Raw genomic sequence first — 5,884 nt, forward strand, 5'->3', positions numbered from 1 at the left:
CATTGGAGCCTGGCCATACACACCTGCAGCCAGATTGAAGGAATACTGCCACCTTGTCTACTAGTGCATAGAGACCGCCGTGGTACAGTGGAACCATGCGTGCTTTGGGATCCGAGGGGTCTCCAAGCGCACGGGTTCGAATCCTGTCCATGGTCTGAGTGCAGGTTGGGCTTCCTCACTCAGGGCAACGGTTTCCTAGCGGGTGGGCTTTGAGATAGGAGGTACCCTAAAAAGTATCCCCTTTAGCCCATAAATTCCCGTGAAAAGCCCTCATGGTATAAAAAAAAAAGAAAAAAAAAAGGGGATGGTGAGCTCCTTTGCAGTTTTGAATTGATAAGGATGAGGCATGATATCTCATCTTGGCTGTGTGGTTATGATGAAAGGGGAACCACAGATGTTACTGACTGGGATTGCTGGTGCTTGTGCATGAGGGAAGATACAAGAGACTGTCAGACCTACACCTGGCAATCCCTGTATGGGCAAAGCTACTTAATTCCATCTATCATCCCCATCCATAAATCTATCTATCTATCTAATCTTTTAAAGCTCCCTATTGACTCAGCACTTAGATTCTCGCTCTTTATTTTGAGGGCTTTTCTCCGATAAGAACTATTTTCCAAGGTCACAGAGATGATTAGTGAAGTTTTCAATTATATTTTTTCCAAATAGTGACGTAGAAATAATAAAAACATCCCCGGAAAGCACAATGTTCTAACTTCTACGTGAGTGACTGGAGATATCTAAAGTGGAGTCCATAGTATTTATTTATTTATGATTTATTTCGTCATTACTAGTTATTCTCATGCTAAAATAAATAAAACGAAATAAACTAACGCTACTGCTTCTACAACAACAACAACAACAACAAAATAAACACAAGTCGTATACAAAGTTACGTAATAAGAGGATGTACCAATAATTAATCCCCTCTAATTCTTTCATAGCGTCTTGCATTACTGATCCACGGTGGCGCTGCTCCAACTAGCACCGCTCTAAGGACACACGCCTCAGTCCTGGCAGTTTCACAAGGAACACAACTCGAGACGTAGCTACTTAATATTTCACTCGAGTCAATAGTGTCCGAAGGAGAGACCCAAAGGAGAAATGGCCCTCAAAATACTGCCTTAACCTCCCCTTTTCTGAGAGAGAGAGAGAGAGAGAGAGAAATGGGCCTCAAAATATTGCCTCAGCCTCCGTTTTTCTGAGAGAGAGAGAGAGAGAGAGAGAGAGAGAGAGAGATTGGTCTCAAAATACTACCTTAACTTTTTTTTTCTTCTTTTTTGAGAGAGAGAGAGAGAGAGAGAGAGAGGCGTGATAATCTTGGTTCACTGAAAGAGCAACGCCAGGCTGTGTTATATGTATAATTTCATTAATTTTATGATTCCAAGCGGTGCACTGTCAACAGAGATTTTAATGAGAGAGAGAGAGAGAGAGAGAGAGAGAGAGAGAGAGAGAGAGCTGCCGTTTCACAAAGTCTAGAGGTCATGAAATATGGACGCCAGACTTTGACAGGGAGGAAAAGGAGAGAAGAGGAGAGGAGAGATATATACTTTTAAGGACACGGGTCTGGACGGGTCGGAGGGAGGGAAAGGAGTGTGTAGGACGGAGAGATGGAGGCATTAGCAGAAAGGAAGGAGCGGAAGAGGCTGCGGGAGGAGAAGAGAGGCCCGTGGGAGTCTGCAGGGGAGCAAAAGACGAGGCAGAAGGGTTTGAAAGCGTCGGAGGATTACGAGCGTAGCGGGACAGAAGCGGAGGCGTCTGTAGAAAGAACCGACCTTGTTTATGGGAAGGAAAAGGAAAGGTCATGAGGTCCGTAGAATATAGGGAAGAGGAATATAAAAATAGCCAGAATAAAGGGAAGTCGGTGAGTAAAAGAAGGAAGGAAAAGATCGAACCTCAGACGCCCATAAATTAGAGGAAGGAGTACGTAGAACTAAAACGTCTTCATAGGATCAGTAGGGAGGGTCGGTAGCTTTCAAGGGACTAAAGAGGGAAATTAAAAGAAGGTCAATTAATTCCGAAGACGTTAATTAAGAGAGTGATAGAAAGGCTCCTGCTCTGAGGGGTAATACTGGGAACTGTGTTGAGACTCCCTGTGAGCGAGAACATTATTAAGAAATAGCCTACGTAGGTCCCGTCTTTATTAACTGAGAAAGAGGAGGGGGAGGAGGAGGAGGAGGAGGAGGAGAACGAGAAGGAGAAAGAAGAAGGGAGTGAGGAGAGTGAGAGGAGGAGGTGCAGTACGTAGTGTGAGATGAAAAATAGAAGAAAAGAGGAAAAAAAAGAAAACGTTTGAGTAACACACTACCAGCTGCTCGGAGGGGAAAAGAAGTATAAGAAGTGAATTAAAGTTATGTTTGTTCTCCCCCCCTTTATATTTTTCACCCGGAAATCTCCAAGTCTATTTCCTAGCGAGTCTCCTCCATAACTGTTGGAATTACTAAGGATACATTGTTGCAGCGGCGTACTATATAAGCTGGCCTCGTATTATTACCTACAAGTTTAGCGTTTTAGTGGCCCAGTAAGGAAACAGAATATGTCCTACACTAGACTTAACTTTCATTGGCGCGTGATTCACTTCAGGTTATTACGCCCGTATTCAGACACGCTTTGCTCTCTCACCATGATTACTTTCCAAAGGCTTTAGTTGAAGATGTTCGTGTTTTTAAAGGTGTTTTTATGGTTCTGGTGATAGAGTAGCAAGATTTCTATTTTATCATACGGAAAAAACTGTCTTGTAAACCCTACTAGTTGTCGCTGTAGCCTTTGAAAATTGTCGTAGTGAGAGAACAAGGCATTTCTGAATATAGCCTTAAATCAGAGCCACTGTAGCCTTGTGTCTTTAATGGAGTTTGTTGATACAGATGAAAATTAGAGATACGGATGACTTAAAGTAACCAAGCACTCTCAAAAATGAAAAAAAAAGTACTCTAGTGGATAATGAAAAGAGTTGTGACTGTGTGTGTGTGTGTGTGTGTGTGTGTGTGTGTGTCCGAAGGAGAGAAACAAAGGAGAAATGGCCCTCAAAATAATATACTGACCTTAGCCTCCTTTTTCTGAGAGAGAGAGAGAGAGAGAGAGAGAGAGAGAGAGAGAGAGAGAGAGAGAGAGAGAGAGAGGGCGCTGCAGTTTTCCATTTATATCGTTGACTTTTTTATGTTATTTCGTTTATTTACGAGTGTTCAGGTCGTTCATATGAAGGTGAAATAATTATTGGTTTTGGAGGCACCGCACGAAAGACTGATGGTGATCGAATGTAAACACTGGTACGCTTTCTATGATAAACAATTCTCTCTCTCTCTCTCTCTCTCTCTCTCTCTCTCTCTCTCTCTCTCTCTCTCTCTCTCTCTCTCTCTCTCGGTAAGTGATTATTAAGTTTATGAGATTTCTTGCATATTTTGAAATTTACGAGCAAAATATGCGAGAAAAATGACAGCGGAAATGAGAGAGAGAGAGAGAGAGAGAGAGAGAGAGAGAGAGAGAGAGAGAGAGAGTTACAGTATGATTATTAAAACTATACACGTGTTTTTTTCCTTAATTTCACAAGTAAATAAAAAAAACCAGAGAGAGAGAGAGAGAGAGAGAGAGAATTCCACCCTCTATAAGCACCACCACCACCACACCCTCATTCACACCCTCACACACTCCTGCTAATGACACTTAACAGAAGGCTGGCCTGGTCTGCTTCTGTGTCTAATATTCCGTGTCACATTTGCTTTCCCTGAGTGAGAATCTTCTGTTTACCCTTCGCTTTGTTTGGTGACTGTGTGTGTGTGTGTGTGTGTGTGTGTGTGTGTGTGTGTGTGTGTGTGTGTGTGTGTGTGTGTGTGTGTGTGTGTGTGTGTGTGTTAGTTTTGTCTATTTTTGTTTATCTATGGTTATTAATCTTATCAATTTTTCCTTTTTTGTGTTTTGCTTCTCTTTATTGATCTATGTGTGGCAAAAATGTTAAAGGTTAGATGTAATAAGAAAAATTTGGTTTACTACTACTACTACTACTACTACTACTACTACTACTACTACTACTACTACTACTGCTGCTGCTGCTACTGCTGCTACTACTACTACTACTACTACCACCACCACCACCACCACCACCACCACCACCACCACCACCACCACCACCACCACCACCACTGCTACTACTACCACTACAACCACTGCTACTACTACTGCTGCTACTGCTGCTGCTACACTACCACCACCACCACCACCACCACTACTACTACTACTACTACTACTACTACTACTACTACTGCTGCTACTGCTGTTACTACTGCTACTACTACTACCACCACCACCACCACCACCACCACCACCACCACCACCACCACCACCACCACCACCTACTACTACTACTACTACTACTACTACTACTACTACTACTACTACTACTACTACAGCATATAGTGTTGAATACATTGTACACACACACACACACACACACACACACACACACACACACACACACACACACACACACACACACACACACACACACACACACACATATATTCGAGGAATTTTATATACGTAACACATCATTTAGAGAGAGAGAGAGAGAGAGAGAGAGAGAGAGAGATTTCATTAGCATTCAGGGCGTGTCTAGGGGTGTAGAGAGAGAGAGAGAGAGAGAGAGAGAGAGAGAGAGAGAGAGAGAGAGAGAGAGAGAGAGAGAGAGAGAGAGAGAGAGAGAGAGAGAGAGAGAGAGAGAGAGAGAGAGAGAGGTCTGGCATAAACATTCCATTTTATTCATCTTAAGTAATTAAAAAAACATTAGCAAAAATAACAATGGAATGCTCTTTTTTTTTTTTTTTTGTCTGTTTCACTTACTTTAATCTCCCGTAACAAAGGTGGAGGCAGGTAGTGTTGCCTCTGTCGACTCTTTAGAGGGTGAAATGTAAAAAATAAAGAAAACAACATAGATTTGGTTTAGTTATTCATATTTTTAGTCAGTCAGTCAGTCAGTCATTCAGTCAGTCAGTCAGTCATTCGTTCATTCATTCATTTATTCAGTCATTCAGTCAGTCAGGCAGTCAGTGAGTGATTCAGCCAACTAGTTAGTCAATAATTGATCAGTGAGTCATTCATTCATTCATTCAGTCAGTCAGTCTACCAGTCATTCAGTCATTCAGTCAGTCAGTTAGTCATTCAGTTAGTTAATTGATTGCTAAGTTAGTTATATTAAGTTTTACCAATTACAATTTTTTATCATAGTAAGTTAATGAATATAGTAATAATGAAATGCTACTACTACTACTACTACTACTACTACTACTACTACTACTACTACTACTACTACTACTACCCCAACCACCACCACCATCACCACCACTACTATATATATCCTTTCTTATTTTTCTTTTCAACTAATATTCCATCCTTTAACCCTCCCTATTTCTCTCTCTCTCTCTCTCTCTCTCTCTCTCTCTCTCTCTCTCTCTCTCTCTCTCTCTCTCTCTTTCTCTCTTTAACGACAGGTAGCCGATAATTGGGCGTCAGGAGTGGACAGGTGGAACTCAGGTTGTCAGAGTCATTAATGGTGGAGGAGGTGGAAGAGGAGGAGTAGGAGGAGGAGGAGGAGGAGGAGGAGGAGGAGGAGGGAGATAAGAGAGTGAGGAGAGGCTTGATCGCTCTTCGCTCATCTCCCAAATCTTAAGATGATGGTTCTTTTCCCTGCTTCTCGTCGTCTTGTCACGTCTCGTCTCGTCTCGTCTCATCTCGTCTCATCTCGTCTCGTCTCGTCTCGTCTCGTCTCATTTAGTTGCGTCTCATCTCGTGTCTTGTCTTCTCTTTTTTTTTGCTTTTTCTTTTCAATTCATCTTTTTTTTCTGTCTTATCTTTCGTGTTTCTTATTTTTTTTCTTTCATTTTGTCTTATTTCA

This window comes from Portunus trituberculatus, chromosome 49 (genome assembly GCF_017591435.1).
Source record: "Portunus trituberculatus isolate SZX2019 chromosome 49, ASM1759143v1, whole genome shotgun sequence".
Taxonomy (NCBI): Eukaryota; Metazoa; Arthropoda; class Malacostraca; order Decapoda; family Portunidae; genus Portunus; species Portunus trituberculatus.